Source organism: Ascaphus truei, chromosome 5 (assembly GCF_040206685.1).
Source record: "Ascaphus truei isolate aAscTru1 chromosome 5, aAscTru1.hap1, whole genome shotgun sequence".
In the NCBI taxonomy this organism is placed as follows: Eukaryota; Metazoa; Chordata; class Amphibia; order Anura; family Ascaphidae; genus Ascaphus; species Ascaphus truei.
In genome coordinates, this window is record NC_134487.1 from 209,718,353 (window position 1) to 209,738,859 (window position 20,507).

At 36.4% G+C, this 20,507-nt stretch overlaps 1 long non-coding RNA gene across 1 annotated transcript; it reads left to right on the forward strand.

The window, feature by feature from the left end:
• The first annotated feature begins 202 nt into the window (after window positions 1-202).
• LOC142494533 (uncharacterized) lies at window positions 203-12,743 on the forward strand. Its single transcript, XR_012801515.1, has 3 exons — window positions 203-789; window positions 7,076-7,678; window positions 12,403-12,743. It is a non-coding gene; the product is annotated as an uncharacterized LOC142494533 (long non-coding RNA).
• Window positions 12,744-20,507: the final 7,764 nt, after the last annotated feature.

The following is a 20,507-nucleotide window of genomic DNA, read 5'->3' on the forward strand; positions in this document are numbered from 1 at the left end:
GACAACACACAGTCAATTAGACTCCAACAGTATAAGTGTATGACGCCCACACTACACGTCATGACGCTCCTGACGAAGCTGTATGCGACAGCGAAACGCGTAGAGCCATCTCATCAACCTGCAGCTGCTTTGAAGAGAAGACTCCAGATTCCAGCCGTTTGTATTCATCCGCGATTCCTCTCCCAGCGTGCCACAGCCTACTTCCTTTGGATACGATCAGCCGTTCAGAGGGACGTGACGTCACACGCCATTGCCGGCAGCAGGACTGGGGATAGAGGAGGACGGGGAGAAGCGACAGCGGGCGCACACAGCGCTAAAGATACCTTTATGTGCATTATATACATGTACAGAGTGTGAGTACATGTCTTTTAACTTGCTATTTATAAAATCCTGTTCTACAACCTACACCATCGGTCTATTTCTCTGCTCTTTGTCCACATATACCTTATGGGAATTTGAATCTTACCAACTCTGAGCTTATCCATATGTGCCAAGACCAAGTGGGGATATAAGTACACCTTAAAGAAACCTCATCATTTCTTCACTACCTGACAGAGTCAGACAAATGCGAATTTTCTTCTATGTTGCTGTAAGTAGGTTTTCCCCAAGAGCCAAGATTCTTGAACAAGCCAACAAATAATCACAATACTGCACAATTATTGCTTTATATGTTTTTTATTTACATGTTGTATTCCTGACGGGGTCGCTCACTTTCCACAAACAACTACGACTGTACCTGTGGGAAATCAAAGCATATTTCCCTGGAAGGTTTGAGAAGTATCCTGTTGGGTAACATTATTTATTTTCATTATATTTATTGTTTGAATTTGATCACAACACTGTGTATTTATTAGGGAACTGTGGCGCCTAGGCAAGTCATTTAAGTACATTTTGCTAATCTGCTTCTGATTTGTGGGCTGCCTGTCTGTTTCCTTACTATATTATTACACTGTCAATTAATCAGTAATGGATATTACTTGACCTAATATTTTTGCAAAACGACACTCAAGACAGACACAATTTAATTTCCAGGATGTAGATACGTCACATACACCAGTATCTTATGATCTATTAGAGGAAGAATTTCACAAATTGGATAGGTTATTAGTTAAAGACACAAAAAAATGGCTTGATCTAAGTTTTCTAAATAAATACATCAAATGCAATAGAATACCAAGAGGTTTGAGACTTTCTAAGGATCCCTCCTCAAATTTGGAAGACGAAGAATTTGTAAAGTTATGGTATAATATCATTGACAAATGCTCAGTGGATTTGATGCTGGCATTGGTCAACCAACATAAAAAGAATATTAAAAAAATAGATGAAGAAGTGACAATTATAGAGGAGAAATTAGCACATTTAGAAGACACTGCAGAATTCAAAATTAAAGACAGAGAATTAAAGAAAAAAATAGATAAATTAGAAAATGAAGTGTATATCAATAAAACTAATACATTTATAAGAGATGAGGAAGATTATAAGAGAGGTGAACAAAGGGATTGGAAAAGAAAGAGAAATTCATATCAAACTGATAGAAAATTTGACAATAGGTATGGTAATACTGTAGCAAGAATAGATAAACCATCTTATGGAAATCCCTCTTATAGGCGAGAGACAAATTATGTCTCTGGTCCAAATAATGTGAAACCCAGTGATTCAGTGTGGCGCTAAAACACAGTGATAGTGATATTTAAATAATATTAAAATAATATTAAATAATATATTGTGTAACTGAAAGAAACTCTCAACCTTCCAGGGAATATACACTGATTCCCTCACAAAACGTTTGAATCCAGGACAGGAAGGGAGCAGGATCGTCAGGAACACCCAGAAAAAAACATACAATAACAAATCATAGTGTAGTACTTAAGGACAATTATGGGTCAGATTTCAGGAAAAACTTGGCTCTTACGGATCGCCTACTTACAAGAAGCAGGATAAAAAACAGCGTTTTTGTATGTAAAGTTGAATAATATATTCCTCCGCCTAAGATAGCAGCATACAGCAGTCACTGATGGTTGTAAACTGGATAGTGTAATCGCCGGGGCTTTCGCTCTCACAGAACAGCAACCGCATTCATACAGAGAAAGAGGGAAACATAGTGTGTACCAGGTAACACTAAAAATTTATAAAAGAAGCATAGAAATGTGTACTCACAATGCAACGTGTGAGCACATTCACATAAAGGTTTCTTTGAATATCAGGCAGCTACACGAACGGCTTGGCAGTTGGAAATGTCCTCCACTCCACTCAGAAATCCCCTCCTCGAGGGTGCCCCCTCGTCCGGATAGATGGCGTCTGACGTCACTTCCTGGCCTCGGAGTGACGCCTTCCGGTGAGGACGGGAAGATCAGGGGGTATGGAAGACTCGCCGAGCCGCAGCAGCAGTGCCTCTGGGGTTGGAGCAGGCTATCAGACCATCAGGTTATGATGCAGCTGTACTCTATCTCCTTCCTTAGCTTGGCTCAACGTGTTTCACTGCATCCGCAGCTTCCTCCTGAGGAAGCTGCGGATGCAGTGAAACACGTTGAGCCAAGCTAAGGAAGGAGATAGAGTACAGCTGCATCATAACCTGATGGTCTGATAGCCTGCTCCAACCCCAGAGGCACTGCTGCTGCGGCTCGGCGAGTCTTCCATACCCCCTGATCTTCCCGTCCTCACCGGAAGGCGTCACTCCGAGGCCAGGAAGTGACGTCAGACGCCATCTATCCGGACGAGGGGGCACCCTCGAGGAGGGGATTTCTGAGTGGAGTGGAGGACATTTCCAACTGCCAAGCCGTTCGTGTAGCTGCCTGATATTCAAAGAAACCTTTATGTGAATGTGCTCACACGTTGCATTGTGAGTACACATTTCTATGCTTCTTTTATAAATTTTTAGTGTTACCTGGTACACACTATGTTTCCCTCTTTCTCTGTATGAATGCGGTTGCTGTTCTGTGAGAGCGAAAGCCCCGGCGATTACACTATCCAGTTTACAACCATCAGTGACTGCTGTATGCTGCTATCTTAGGCGGAGGAATATATTATTCAACTTTACATACAAAAACGCTGTTTTTTATCCTGCTTCTTGTAAGTAGGCGATCCGTAAGAGCCAAGTTTTTCCTGAAATCTGACCCATAATTGTCCTTAAGTACTACACTATGATTTGTTATTGTATGTTTTTTTCTGGGTGTTCCTGACGATCCTGCTCTGGTCCAAATAAGCCATCTACTACACATAGTGAATCTAAAGAACAGAGACACAGAGACCCATATCCGGTAGCAGATAAAAGTGTAATTGCTAAAACAATATTCGAGGAAAGAGAAACACGCAGAGATGTTGAACATCAAAGGGAAAGAGAAAAAGCAAGGGAGAGGGACTCTAGAATGGAGGAAGAAAGACGAAGAGAAAGGGAGAGACAAAGAGAACGGGAAAGACAGAGAGAAAGGGAACTTAAAATGAAAGAGGAAAGAGATAGAATTAACAGAGACAAAGAAAGAGAGACTAGAAGGTATAGCGAACAGCAAAGAGATAGAGATTTTGCCTATCATCAAGAACAAAGAGAGATAGAACAGAGAGAAAAAGATCAAAAAGATAAGGAATATCAAAAAGAGAAAGAGGCAAAAAGGGAAAAAGAAATGAAAAGAGAAAGGGAAGAAAGGAAAAGAGAAAGAGATAGATACCATACAGACAGACAACAAAAAACAAGTAGATCAAGAGCACCCATTGGAGCCACTGGATCAAACACTTTTTTAGATATGGACAAAACATTAAGTGTTTGGGAGATACCCAACACATATACCCCTCCGAAAGAAAGGAGGGACCCAAAGCCATACAAAAAAAGAGACAACATCAGAGAGGGAAACGAGGAAAAAGAAGGAAAAGGGAAAGATTGAATAAGGAAGAAAATACAGACACAAAAAGTATTTTCAACCTAAGTAAATTAGAACTAACAATACCACAACAAAAATTAATTTCAAAGGGACTCTCATTTGCGCCCACTATAGGACCCAATAACTTTAGCCTATTTTTAGATGCTAACCGCTACCTTCGTAAACTAACGGTTAAAAGATTTTTTCAAAGCAAAAATGTAGAGTCCAGACTTCATATGGAGAAACCTAAAAGTGATTTAATGGAGAGTAAATTTAAACATACAGCATTAAAGCAGAAGTCTTTATTTTATCCAACATACTATAAAGGGAAACACCTGGAGGTGTTCTATGATTTGATTGTAAAAGATTTTGAGATTCTAACTAAAAATACTAAATCTTCAATTAGAAACAACCTGACGCTAGAGGAAAGAAAAGCATTAGAAGAAATTACTAAAAATGAGAATATTGTAATTAAACAGGCCGACAAAGGCGGAGGGACAGTCATAATGAACAAAGAGGATTATTTGAAGGAAGCCTACCGCCTTTTAGGCGATGACATTACTTATGGAATTCTAAAGAAAAACCCTACTGAAGAATTTAATAGAGAGCTCAATATCTTATTGGAAGGGGGTAAAAACTTAGGTATTCTAACAGAATCTGAATACAAATTTTTATGCAATAAAACACCTCAAATTCCTATTTTTTACATCTTGCCTAAAATTCATAAGAGCCTTCAAAATCCGCCTGGTAGGCCAATAATTTCAGGCATTAATTCACTTACGTCCAACCTGTCGGCCTATATTGATAGCTTCCTCCAGGGCTATGTTAAAGATATGCAATCATATTTAAAGGATACCTCTGATATTATTAATATACTAGATAAATTTGTATGGAAGGAAAATTACTTATTAGCTACTATAGATGTTAGCTCATTATACACATCCATCGCACATCACTTAGGATTACAAGCTGTGGAGCACTTCCTTAAAAATGACCCAGAGCTACATGAATCTCAGATAAAGTTCCTTTTAGATAGTATTTCATTCATTTTACAGAAGAATTTCTTTTTGTTTAATAACACATTTTATGTTCAGAAATGTGGCACCGCCATGGGAACTAAATTTGCCCCCAGCTACGCTAATCTCTTCATGGGATATTGGGAGGATCGCACCATCTGGTCCGAGGGCGAGCTGGGGGAGAATCTCATCCTATGGCGGCGCTACATTGATGACATTATTCTTATTTGGCAGGGAGACAAAGGAGGTTTAGAGCAATTTATTTTGAATCTTAATAAAAACAATTTTAATCTTAAATTTACATATACTATAAGTGAGACTTTTATTGAATATCTAGACTTGAATATATACATAGAGGAAGGCATTATAAAAACTAAGACACATTTTAAAAATGTTGACTGCAATAATTTTATTTTGAGATCCAGCTGTCATCACCATCATTGGATGGACGGAGTCCCCTATAGTCAATATAGAAGACTCCGTAGGAATTGCACCGAAGACAATATTTTCAAAGATCAGTGCAAAATTTTGGAGACAAGATTTGAGGAGAAAAATTATAGTAAAGTCATTTTAGATAAGGCTCTGACAAAGGCTAAAAATTTAGATAGAAAGGAAACTTTACAGCCTAAAAAGAAGAACGAATGTCACAATTCAGTGAATCCTTATGATACAGCATTCCTGACGACTTTCAATAAAGAATCTAAAAATATAGAAAGGATCTTGCGGAAACATTGGCATGTTCTAAAATCTGATAATATATTAAGGGATATTTTACCAGATAATCCAAAAATAATTTTTAAGAAGGCACAGAACATAAAAAATATTATTGCACCGAGCGCTTTAAAAATACAAGAGAGACCAAACAAGGATGGTTAAAAAACCTGACTGGATTTTATGGTTGTGCAACATGCAAGGCCTGTCAGCATAAACTGAAAGATAAAACTAGTTTTATATGTCATAGAAATAAAGAAGCTTTTAAAATCAAGCAATATATTAACTGTTCTACCGATTTTGTAATCTATATCCTTCAGTGCCCCTGCGGGTTACAATATGTAGGGAAGACATCAAGACCCATTCGTACCCGCATTATCGAACATCTGAGCAATATCAGAAGGGGTATTTTAACTCACAGCGTTTCCAAACATTACGCAAAGTATCACCAATCAAATCCAGATAGTCTAAGATTTACGGCTATAGAACAAGTTAAACAACACTGGAGGGGGCGTTCAAGAGAGGTGGATTTAAGTAAAAGGGAAATGTTCTGGATTCATAAGCTTGATACATTAATCCCTCATGGCTTGAATTCAGATTTCGAAATTTTACCCTTTTTACATGATTAATAGATATATATAACTTAGTGTCTCTTTTAATATGCCCTTTTATCTGTGTAAATTATTACAGTTTTCTAATTTAGATAATCTTTTTTATACATTTTTTATTATGTTTTTAAAAAACATTTTATCCAATTAATATCTTAATATTTATTGTAAATCTAATTGTATTTTCTCACTTTAATACATTTTAATGTCTTTTAATGTAAATATTAGCCAAATCTCATTTTGATAATGAACTACAATACAGTGCTCCCATTGGATTAATGCTTTTATTTAAATTGACCTCTATTGGTATGCAATCCATATTACTCTGAAAACCTCTTATATATGTTCTTTTGAAGAAAATATCTGATATACTAACATATGTTTTTCCATGTCTCTCTTGTCCTTTTTTTTCCCTCTCTCGTTCTATGAGTTTTCAAATACGTTTTACATATTTTAATGAAGTATATGCAAAATGTGAAGTTAGCCATTAATAAATAGTTTCCAATTGTATTATTTGTTTATATGAGCATTTTTCTTTTTTACTTTGGTTTTAAAATTATTAAAGATTGTATCACCTATTTAATATGTAATTCATAATGTATTGATATAACAGTGATTTTATGTTTTGAACCACAGAGATGATTGTGCCTATGTAAAGGCAACCATGTGGGTTAAATTAAATAATAATGAGTTCAATCAGATAGACAACACACAGTCAATTAGACTCCAACAGTATAAGTATATGACGCCCACACTACACGTCATGACGCTCCTGACGAAGCTGTATGCGACAGCGAAACGCGTAGAGCCATCTCATCAACCTGCAGCTGCTTTGAAGAGAAGACTCCAGATTCCAGCCGTTTGTATTCATCCGCGATTCCTCTCCCAGCGTGCCACAGCCTACTTCCTTTGGATACGATCAGCCGTTCAGAGGGACGTGACGTCACACGCCATTGCCGGCAGCAGGACTGGGGATAGAGGAGGACGGGGAGAAGCGACAGCGGGCGCACACAGCGCTAAAGATACCTTTATGTGCATTATATACATGTACAGAGTGTGAGTACATGTCTTTTAACTTGCTATTTATAAAATCCTGTTCTACAACCTACACCATCGGTCTATTTCTCTGCTCTTTGTCCACATATACCTTATGGGAATTTGAATCTTACCAACTCTGAGCTTATCCATATGTGCCAAGACCAAGTGGGGATATAAGTACACCTTAAAGAAACCTCATCATTTCTTCACTACCTGACAGAGTCAGACAAATGCGAATTTTCTTCTATGTTGCTGTAAGTAGGTTTTCCCCAAGAGCCAAGATTCTTGAACAAGCCAACAAATAATCACAATACTGCACAATTATTGCTTTATATGTTTTTTATTTACATGTTGTATTCCTGACGGGGTCGCTCACTTTCCACAAACAACTACGACTGTACCTGTGGGAAATCAAAGCATATTTCCCTGGAAGGTTTGAGAAGTATCCTGTTGGGTAACATTATTTATTTTCATTATATTTATTGTTTGCATTTGATCACAACACTGTGTATTTATTAGGGAACTGTGGCGCCTAGGCAAGTCATTTAAGTACATTTTGCTAATCTGCTTCTGATTTGTGGGCTGCCTGTCTGTTTCCTTACTATATTATTACACTGTCAATTAATCAGTAATGGATATTACTTGACCTAATATTTTTGCAAAACGACACTCAAGACAGACACAATTTAATTTCCAGGATGTAGATACGTCACATACACCAGTATCTTATGATCTATTAGAGGAAGAATTTCACAAATTGGATAGGTTATTAGTTAAAGACACAAAAAAATGGCTTGATCTAAGTTTTCTAAATAAATACATCAAATGCAATAGAATACCAAGAGGTTTGAGACTTTCTAAGGATCCCTCCTCAAATTTGGAAGACGAAGAATTTGTAAAGTTATGGTATAATATCATTGACAAATGCTCAGTGGATTTGATGCTGGCATTGGTCAACCAACATAAAAAGAATATTAAAAAAATAGATGAAGAAGTGACAATTATAGAGGAGAAATTAGCACATTTAGAAGACACTGCAGAATTCAAAATTAAAGACAGAGAATTAAAGAAAAAAATAGATAAATTAGAAAATGAAGTGTATATCAATAAAACTAATACATTTATAAGAGATGAGGAAGATTATAAGAGAGGTGAACAAAGGGATTGGAAAAGAAAGAGAAATTCATATCAAACTGATAGAAAATTTGACAATAGGTATGGTAATACTGTAGCAAGAATAGATAAACCATCTTATGGAAATCCCTCTTATAGGCGAGAGACAAATTATGTCTCTGGTCCAAATAAGCCATCTACTACACATAGTGAATCTAAAGAACAGAGACACAGAGACCCATATCCGGTAGCAGATAAAAGTGTAATTGCTAAAACAATATTCGAGGAAAGAGAAACACGCAGAGATGTTGAACATCAAAGGGAAAGAGAAAAAGCAAGGTAGAGGGACTCTAGAATGGAGGAAGAAAGACGAAGAGAAAGGGAGAGACAAAGAGAACGGGAAAGACAGAGAGAAAGGGAACTTAAAATGAAAGAGGAAAGAGATAGAATTAACAGAGACAAAGAAAGAGAGACTAGAAGGTATAGCGAACAGCAAAGAGATAGAGATTTTGCCTATCATCAAGAACAAAGAGAGATAGAACAGAGAGAAAAAGATCAAAAAGATAAGGAATATCAAAAAGAGAAAGAGGCAAAAAGGGAAAAAGAAATGAAAAGAGAAAGGGAAGAAAGGAAAAGAGAAAGAGATAGATACCATACAGACAGACAACAAAAAACAAGTAGATCAAGAGCACCCATTGGAGCCACTGGATCAAACACTTTTTTAGATATGGACAAAACATTAAGTGTTTGGGAGATACCCAACACATATACCCCTCCGAAAGAAAGGAGGGACCCAAAGCCATACAAAAAAAGAGACAACATCAGAGAGGGAAACGAGGAAAAAGAAGGAAAAGGGAAAGATTGAATAAGGAAGAAAATACAGACACAAAAAGTATTTTCAACCTAAGTAAATTAGAACTAACAATACCACAACAAAAATTAATTTCAAAGGGACTCTCATTTGCGCCCACTATAGGACCCAATAACTTTAGCCTATTTTTAGATGCTAACCGCTACCTTCGTAAACTAACGGTTAAAAGATTTTTTCAAAGCAAAAATGTAGAGTCCAGACTTCATATGGGGAAACCTAAAAGTGATTTAATGGAGAGTAAATTTAAACATACAGCATTAAAGCAGAAGTCTTTATTTTATCCAACATACTATAAAGGGAAACACCTGGAGGTGTTCTATGATTTGATTGTAAAAGATTTTGAGATTCTAACTAAAAATACTAAATCTTCAATTAGAAACAACCTGACGCTAGAGGAAAGAAAAGCATTAGAAGAAATTACTAAAAATGAGAATATTGTAATTAAACAGGCCGACAAAGGCGGAGGGACAGTCATAATGAACAAAGAGGATTATTTGAAGGAAGCCTACCGCCTTTTAGGCGATGACATTACTTATGGAATTCTAAAGAAAAACCCTACTGAAGAATTTAATAGAGAGCTCAATATCTTATTGGAAGGGGGTAAAAACTTAGGTATTCTAACAGAATCTGAATACAAATTTTTATGCAATAAAACACCTCAAATTCCTATTTTTTACATCTTGCCTAAAATTCATAAGAGCCTTCAAAATCCGCCTGGTAGGCCAATAATTTCAGGCATTAATTCACTTACGTCCAACCTGTCGGCCTATATTGATAGCTTCCTCCAGGGCTATGTTAAAGATATGCAATCATATTTAAAGGATACCTCTGATATTATTAATATACTAGATAAATTTGTATGGAAGGAAAATTACTTATTAGCTACTATAGATGTTAGCTCATTATACACATCCATCGCACATCACTTAGGATTACAAGCTGTGGAGCACTTCCTTAAAAATGACCCAGAGCTACATGAATCTCAGATAAAGTTCCTTTTAGATAGTATTTCATTCATTTTACAGAAGAATTTCTTTTTGTTTAATAACACATTTTATGTTCAGAAATGTGGCACCGCCATGGGAACTAAATTTGCCCCCAGCTACGCTAATCTCTTCATGGGATATTGGGAGGATCGCACCATCTGGTCCGAGGGCGAGCTGGGGGAGAATCTCATCCTATGGCGGCGCTACATTGATGACATTATTCTTATTTGGCAGGGAGACAAAGGAGGTTTAGAGCAATTTATTTTGAATCTTAATAAAAACAATTTTAATCTTAAATTTACATATACTATAAGTGAGACTTTTATTGAATATCTAGACTTGAATATATACATAGAGGAAGGCATTATAAAAACTAAGACACATTTTAAAAATGTTGACTGCAATAATTTTATTTTGAGATCCAGCTGTCATCACCATCATTGGATGGACGGAGTCCCCTATAGTCAATATAGAAGACTCCGTAGGAATTGCACCGAAGACAATATTTTCAAAGATCAGTGCAAAATTTTGGAGACAAGATTTGAGGAGAAAAATTATAGTAAAGACATTTTAGATAAGGCTCTGACAAAGGCTAAAAATTTAGATAGAAAGGAAACTTTACAGCCTAAAAAGAAGAACGAATGTCACAATTCAGTGAATCCTTATGATACAGCATTCCTGACGACTTTCAATAAAGAATCTAAAAATATAGAAAGGATCTTGCGGAAACATTGGCATGTTCTAAAATCTGATAATATATTAAGGGATATTTTACCAGATAATCCAAAAATAATTTTTAAGAAGGCACAGAACATAAAAAATATTATTGCACCGAGCGCTTTAAAAATACAAGAGAGACCAAACAAGGATGGTTAAAAAACCTGACTGGATTTTATGGTTGTGCAACATGCAAGGCCTGTCAGCATAAACTGAAAGATAAAACTAGTTTTATATGTCATAGAAATAAAGAAGCTTTTAAAATCAAGCAATATATTAACTGTTCTACCGATTTTGTAATCTATATCCTTCAGTGCCCCTGCGGGTTACAATATGTAGGGAAGACATCAAGACCCATTCGTACCCGCATTATCGAACATCTGAGCAATATCAGAAGGGGTATTTTAACTCACAGCGTTTCCAAACATTACGCAAAGTATCACCAATCAAATCCAGATAGTCTAAGATTTACGGCTATAGAACAAGTTAAACAACACTGGAGGGGGCGTTCAAGAGAGGTGGATTTAAGTAAAAGGGAAATGTTCTGGATTCATAAGCTTGATACATTAATCCCTCATGGCTTGAATTCAGATTTCGAAATTTTACCCTTTTTACATGATTAATAGATATATATAACTTAGTGTCTCTTTTAATATGCCCTTTTATCTGTGTAAATTATTACAGTTTTCTAATTTAGATAATCTTTTTTATACATTTTTTATTATGTTTTTAAAAAACATTTTATCCAATTAATATCTTAATATTTATTGTAAATCTAATTGTATTTTCTCACTTTAATACATTTTAATGTCTTTTAATGTAAATATTAGCCAAATCTCATTTTGATAATGAACTACAATACAGTGCTCCCATTGGATTAATGCTTTTATTTAAATTGACCTCTATTGGTATGCAATCCATATTACTCTGAAAACCTCTTATATATGTTCTTTTGAAGAAAATATCTGATATACTAACATATGTTTTTCCATGTCTCTCTTGTCCTTTTTTTTCCCTCTCTCGTTCTATGAGTTTTCAAATACGTTTTACATATTTTAATGAAGTATATGCAAAATTTGAAGTTAGCCATTAATAAATAGTTTCCAATTGTATTATTTGTTTATATGAGCATTTTTCTTTTTTACTTTGGTTTTAAAATTATTAAAGATTGTATCACCTATTTAATATGTAATTCATAATGTATTGATATAACAGTGATTTTATGTTTTGAACCACAGAGATGATTGTGCCTATGTAAAGGCAACCATGTGGGTTAAATTAAATAATAATGAGTTCAATCAGATAGACAACACACAGTCAATTAGACTCCAACAGTATAAGTATATGACGCCCACACTACACGTCATGACGCTCCTGACGAAGCTGTATGCGACAGCGAAACGCGTAGAGCCATCTCATCAACCTGCAGCTGCTTTGAAGAGAAGACTCCAGATTCCAGCCGTTTGTATTCATCCGCGATTCCTCTCCCAGCGTGCCACAGCCTACTTCCTTTGGATACGATCAGCCGTTCAGAGGGACGTGACGTCACACGCCATTGCCGGCAGCAGGACTGGGGATAGAGGAGGACGGGGAGAAGCGACAGCGGGCGCACACAGCGCTAAAGATACCTTTATGTGCATTATATACATGTACAGAGTGTGAGTACATGTCTTTTAACTTGCTATTTATAAAATCCTGTTCTACAACCTACACCATCGGTCTATTTCTCTGCTCTTTGTCCACATATACCTTATGGGAATTTGAATCTTACCAACTCTGAGCTTATCCATATGTGCCAAGACCAAGTGGGGATATAAGTACACCTTAAAGAAACCTCATCATTTCTTCACTACCTGACATAGTCAGGCAAATGCGAATTTTCTTCTATGTTGCTGTAAGTAGGTTTTCCCCAAGAGCCAAGATTCTTGAACAAGCCAACAAATAATCACAATACTGCACAATTATTGCTTTATATGTTTTTTATTTACATGTTGTATTCCTGACGGGGTCGCTCACTTTCCACAAACAACTACGACTGTACCTGTGGGAAATCAAAGCATATTTCCCTGGAAGGTTTGAGAAGTATCCTGTTGGGTAACATTATTTATTTTCATTATATTTATTGTTTGAATTTGATCACAACACTGTGTATTTATTAGGGAACTGTGGCGCCTAGGCAAGTCATTTAAGTACATTTTGTTTCAAAATGTGCCAGTGTTTTTTCAGAATACCTTTTATTTGGGTTGCTTGTGTACTGAATGTTGTTATGAATGGAATAAAATTTTTTCCAATAGGCTTTTCTGTTTCTTTATTCTTATATGCTAACATGTCAGCTCTATTTAACTTATCTACTTTATTGATAGCTGTCTCTATTGTTGTTAGTTTGTAGTCTTTCTCTATAAATCTTTCTTTCATAGGCTTGACCTGTTTCTCATAGTCTTCTTTTTTCATACAGTTACGTTTTAGCCTTCTAAATTCCCCATATGGGACATTTTCTAGCCAATTATTTTTATGACAGTTATCAGCTTTAATAAAATTATTACAATTAACTGATTTAAAATGTGTTCGTGTGTTGATGTGTGATGATTCTATAAAAATGTCAAGATCTAAAAATTCTACTTCCACTGGACTTATATTGTATGTGAATTTTAAGTTAAAATTATTCTGAATGATCGTCCTAAAAAATTCGTCTAATGCTGTAGACTCCCCTTTCCATATGATTATGATATCATCAATGTACCGACGATAGAGCACCAGGTTTGTTCCCCAGATCTCATTGCTCCAAATTACCTGGTCTTCCCACCAACCAAGGAAGAGATTTGCGTAGCTGGGGCCAAACCTGGTGCCCATCGCGGTCCCTCTTGTCTGCAGATAATAATCACCCCCAAACCAAAAAACATTGTGATTTAAAATAAAGTTGATTCCCTCTATTAAAAATTCTAATTGTGTTGGAGCCATTTCCGAATGTTTGTTCAGGCAGTATCTTGTGGCATCACATCCCTGCACATGGTCAATACAAGTGTAGAGGGATGCTACGTCACAAGTGGCTAGTAGAAAATCTGGTTGCCAAGCCACTTCCTCTAAAAGTTGTATTACCTGAGTGGTATCTTTTAGGTATGAGGGTAGTTTCTTCACAGAGGGTTGTAATAGTGTGTCTATATATGAGGACAGATTTTGCGTTAGTGAGCTAATTCCCGAAATTATGGGCCTAACTGGGGGTTTGGTTAATGACTTATGTAATTTCGGGAGATAGTAAAAAACAGGCATTTTTGGATTTTCTGTCGTAATAAAATCATATTCATTTTTTAAAAGAATACCTTTCTGTAAGCCAACATCCAGCAGATTCTGCATCTCTTTGTGTAAATTTTGTTATTGGGTTGGATTTTAACTTTTTATATGTAGTTGCGTCCCCCAATAATCTTTCTGCTTCTTCTATGTATTCTGTTGTATCTAAAATGACGACTCCTCCCCCCTTATCTGCCTGTTTGATTACTATTTCTTTATTTTCAGAGAGATGGTCTAAGACTTCCCGTTCTTTCCTAGATAAATTCGGTCTTTTTTTATTACTTTTTTGTTCATCTAAGGTTTTTAAGTCCTCTTCAATTAATTTTTGAAACGTCTCTAGGTATGGGCCTTTACAGAAGCTTGGATAAAACTTTGAAGGCTTCTTTAATGGAGTATGTATAATTTGGTCGTTTGTATCGATTGTGTTCACCATCACTCATTACTCTGTGCCTGATTATTTTTTGCAAAAAACCTTTTAAGTGTTAGTCTTCTCATATATTTTTGCGCATCTATAAAAACTTGAAATGACGAGCTCCTATTGGATGGTGCGAAATTTAGTCCTCTACTTAGGAGTGATTCTTCTTCCTGCTTTAATTTATATTTACTCAGATTAAAAACTCCTATTTTTGTGTTAGTAGAAATTATCTTCTCTGATCCCTTCTTCCCCCCTCTGCATCCTCTCTTCTTTCCCCGTTTCTCCCTTCTCTGGATGTTATACCTGAGTTCGCTCTCCACATTCTTGGGTAATAACCCTCCTGGTCTCTGTCCCTCTCCCTTCCTCTCCTTTGTTCTAAAAAAGGAGGTCCCTGATTCTGATGATTCTCTTTCCTCCATGGTGATCTATATTCTTCATACTTTTCTCTCCTATTGTTATAATCTCTTTTGTCCGGCTCTCTATAGTCTCTATAATGTCGATCTCTTCTATCATACTCTTTATTTCCTCTAGATTGGAACTCTCTTTCTTTATAGGGCCTAGAATTTTCCCCTTCTTTTTTACCATAATTATTCATTCTCCATTCTGTGTATTTGCTTTGATGTTTTCGATTATCTTTGTATCTATCCTGATTTTCACTTCGTTTGTTTGGTTGAGTATACTTATGTTTGTCTTTTTGTTCTTTCTTGTTTGATTTCACTGATTTACTTCTCTCTCTTCTATTACTAGTTTCTGGTATTCTGGATGTACTTCGTTCTTTCTGTGCTGTTTTTACCCCAATGATCTTATCTTTGGTTTTCCAATCTCTATATTTATTTTCGTCATAGTCAAGTTTATCCCTTCAAAATTTTATCCTTTTATTTTCTTTTGTTGTTTCTTCTATTTTATCTAACCTTTCCTTAATCTCTGTTTCACAAGCATCTGGGGAACAAACCTGGTGCTCTATCGTCGGTGCATTGATGATATCATAATCATATGGAAAGGGGAGTCTACAGCATTAGACAAATTTTTTAGGACGATCAATCAGAATAATTTTAACTTAAAATTCACTTACAATATAAGTCCAGTGGAAGTAGAATTTTTAGATCTTGACATTTTTATAGAATCATCACACATCAACACACGAACACATTTTAAATCAGTTAATTGTATTAATTTTATTAAAGCTGATAGCTGTCATAAAAATAATTGGCTAGAAAATGTCCCATATGGGGAATTTAGAAGGCTAAAACGTAACTGTACGAAAAAAGAATACTATGAGAAACAGGTCAAGCCTATGAAAGAAAGATTTATAGAGAAAGACTACAAACTAACAACAATAGAGACAGCTATCAATAAAGTAGTTAAGTTAAATAGAGCTGACATGTTAACATATAAGAATAAAGAAACAGAAAAGCATATTGGAATTTTTTTTATTCCATTCATAACAACATTCAGTACACAAGCAACCCAAATAAAAGGTATTCTGAAAAAACACTGGCACATTTTGAAACAAGACATGTGGCTCAAAGAAATAATAGGAGAGAAACCGGATGTGATTTTCTCCAAAGCACCAAACTTGAAACAAAAATTGGTGCCTAGCTACCTGCCTCAAAATCAGAGCCAGTGTTGGCTAGATAAACTCTCTAAAGGTTTTACAAAATGTTTGAACTGCAAAGCCTGTAAAAATAACACAAAACTAGGTACCAAAATTACAGCTTTCAATAGTTCAGTTTCATTAATTAATTACCACATTAAATCTAACATCACATGTAACAGCAAAGGTATAGTCTATGTCCTACAATGCGGATGTAATTTACAGTATGTAGGGAGAACCATTCGGAAACTATAGACGGGGATAGGAGAACACATTAGGAATATTACGATTGGCTTAGAGACTCACAGTGTGTCAAATCACTATAAAAATAAACATAATAAAAATCCAGCTTGTCTTAAATTTTGGGGTATAGAACAGGTTAAAGCAGACTGGAGGGGAGGTGACTACATACAAAAGATATCCAAAAGAGAAACATTTTGGATTTTCACTCTCCAAACCTTAGTACCCAAAGGGTTAAATTTAGAGATGGAAGTAACTGCATTTCTTTAATTATCTCAAGATATTTTAGTCTGAGCCATTTCTTTTAGGAGGATCTGCTGATATTGAATATACAGGATAGGCAGCATAAGTATATTTGTATTTTAAGTTATTATATAAATCATGTTCTTAATATGTATTTAATGATATTTATATTTATTGTTATATAGATGTATATTTATACGTGTTTGATAAGTGTAGAAAAGTGTTTACAATAAGGCTGCTTACAAGGACACCAAGTAGAAACAAGGAACTGTAAGCCGATTGGATAGACTACAGGTCTCAGGATATAAATGGTGCTGCTACCCCGCAATGATCAACGTCACTGAGGAAGCATTTAGCGAAACGCGTCTGACTTTTGGGCATCACAGGCCACCGTACAGAGCAGTGAAGGCATTTTTCCAGTCTGTCCAGCACCACGACCGGAACGCATGCGCGTGCGCGGAAGGCGGTAGCTGGAGAAAGGAGAAAGACAAACGGGAGGAAGTCCGGTCTGTGCACAAGTTCCGGGATCTCCCCCCTGCTGTTAAAACGGATCCTTATACACCATCTAATCAGCTGGAACGGACGCCACAAGAAACCACCAATTTTTTGGAAGGACGCTCTGTGGAGTCAGGAGACACCTCCTCCTTATGCCAATAAATATTGGCCGCTTGTGAGTTTTTAATCTCTATTTTATTTATTGTTAATTAACAGTGTCACACTATGTTTCCCTTCTTCTCCCTATTTTGAGGAACCATCAAGAGGCTCCCCTCTCCCCCCCCCCTATCCTGAGTTGAAGATCTGTTGGTTAACATACACCCAGAGTCCTCTCAACTACCACAGAAGACCTCATATTCCCATGTAAGTGTGGTTAAATATACAGCTATATATTTGTTACTACACTTCTGGTACCCCTGAATGTGTCCCCTCACCCCCTTTCCCTTATTTTACATGTACTCCTGAGTCACAAGTGGAGACAAGCGCCGGAGGATCCATCCTGTTTCCAAAGACTTTTCAATATAGAGGTTTGTGAATCACTGCTACAGAGACTCTGGCAGCAGGTTACACTTTGTGTGGGACTATAGCTTTACACCGATTATACAAGTTTGGCGCAACTATTTCCCCCCTTTTTTCCTACGTTATTATCCTTGTAGTTTTGTACCACTTTTGTAAGTTTGTCCTTTTTAAATTGAAGTAAATCCTCTTTAAACTTAATCAGACCCATAATTAAGAGATGTAATGAGATTATTGCACTCTTCGTCTGGTTTCGTTCGTTCAATTTCTGCTTCAATTTTGAGAATGTCCTTTCGAACGTTGGATAGCAATTCGCCTTCTTCTTTAATGACCAACATAATTAAATCAAGGGATGATTTGTTCAAAATCTGACACCACCTAATGCAAAAATCACTGTTGTTCCTTCCAATAGTGGGCTGTTTTTGTTATGCGAAATCCTCTAGGGGTTTTACCATCCTTATAGTTTTCTGTAAGAGTCAGCCCATGTAACTGCAACTCTATTTCACGTTTCTTAAGTGATTCAAGGTCTTTAAGAAAATCAGATGATTTATCATCACTAAAGGCCTCGTGATAGGAAGATTTAAATAAAATACGTTGTATTTCACTCTCTGAGTATGTAAATGAAACTGTATTGGCTTTAGTGGTGAAAATTAAACTAAAACATATACTGCACCGACACACTTTATTCGAGCAAATACCCAGTATGTACCTGGCAGATACCTGGAATGCGCCGCTCCTCACCTCTGACAAGCCCCGTTGTGTTTGCCTTCCAAGCCTGGGTTCATGCCTGGCTGACGGGCGGCTGATCTGTTAAATGATAATGATTAGGATTTAATAGGCTGCAATGCTTCGCGTGTCTACCAGATGGCATAAATTCATGAATTGTAATGCAGTATATATATATATATACTGTGCAGTATTGCAGCCAGCGGGAATAAAATGCTTCAATCCCTGCCTGGAAAATAACCCAATGCACTCGGGCAGAAAACAGTCACAAACCTCAATACACCCGGGTATACCCGAATTCGTGGGACTAGCCGAGCTCGAATAAAGTGTGTCGCCAGTGTACTAAGCGCTCAACCTATTAGCCTAACTTAACAATACACTATAGTGATGTATAAGTGATCTAAATGTTGAATCTTCCTTACAAGATACAGCAATATATAAATGGTGAATCCTGCAGACTGCTTTGACAGACTGAGAAAACGGCTGCCTATGGATTAAAAACAAAACCTATCCACAAGGAGTGTACAGTAATAGCATACAAACAGAAAACAAAACAGACAATAAACAAAAAAAGTCCTTGGCGCACTATCTGGTTTATAACCTGACAGGGAAATGAAGTCCAAAGTATAGGTGATAAGGATAATAAACCCAAAGTCCAATCGCACTCAGAGTCCTTGGTGGTGGTTGAATCAGATCTGTAATGGTATAAAAGACAAAACAACCATTGCGCAGTACTTCTGGTCAATCGTTGACTCCCCCACCGTTGCCAGCTACTTACTTAAAAATAGATATAAAAAGGCCTCAAAAGGTATCTTTAACTTCTCCCCAGTTGTCTGATTCTGGATTTGTTGTCAAGCGAGATGACCCCTCTTCTCAGATATAGGCCTCTCACCGACACAACCCAGAGTATAGGAAAAGAATAAAGGAACCACGTTTCTTAAGTGATTCAAGGTCTTTAAGAAAATCAGATGATTTATCATCACTAAAGGCCTCTTGATAGGAAGATTTAAATAAAATATGTTGTATTTCACTCTCTGAGTATGTAAATGAAACTGTATTGGCTTTACACTCATCTGAAATGGTACGAAATTGCTCCATAGGCAAAACAAAAAAGAGTATCCTAATACAATAACCCAAAAAGGAGATCAAAGAAATAGAGAAACAAATATACTATAGCCAATAACAAAAAGGAGAGAAGAAAAAAGAGAGAATTTTTTTTTTAACTTAAAGAATAATTCCAAATATCCAGCTATTAATGGTGTAATACGGTTCATGGACAAGAAAAACACCAAATAGCAGAGCCAGAGGGATGTGCACATGCACACAGAGCAGCAAAAAAAAAAAACGGACCAAAAAAAAGCTGGCAAACACTCGTGAACGGTGCAGCTGGTGAAACTAGAGCATCAAGGGTTAAATGCACAGAATATATCTGCTATGCATAAACTGCAGATACCTATAATGAAATCACATAAAAAAATATAAACAATCATCACTAATGTTACACAGAACCCAGCATCACTTGACAAGACCAAAAATAGTAATAAAAGCTAAACACACAAGAGTCAAGATAAATGCAACTTGGGATGCCCCAACTCTATGGGAACAAGAGCAACAAACAGGAATAGTAGTGGGTGCTGCAAGCAGAAAAAACCTAGTCAGGGTAACTGCCTATAGAACAAAAGGATAGCTAAGACTTGGTCTCCTGTGACACTGTATTTTAATTTTTTTTTATTAACCGTTTGGAGCCTGTTGTATACCTTGGTAATCAAAAGCATCAAACGGGTTAATAAGATGAAAAAGGGTGGTGTGGAAAAGGCGCTAAAAATAAATTAGTGGGTGGTGAAACCTATCTAGGAATATTAACCCATAATATGGGCTAGGCTGCCTGGCACAAAACTGATTGATACAAATCAAGATAAACAGTATAAACAAAAAAGGAAAAACTGGCGCCTTACAAGTCCATATTTGTGAGTCTTTAAAGTCCAATTATGGTGAGGTGTCCAGAACTCTTCTAATCCTGTGCTTCCAAGTGATTGAGTGATGATACGGTCGTGCAATCCGTGATATGTGGATCAAACACAG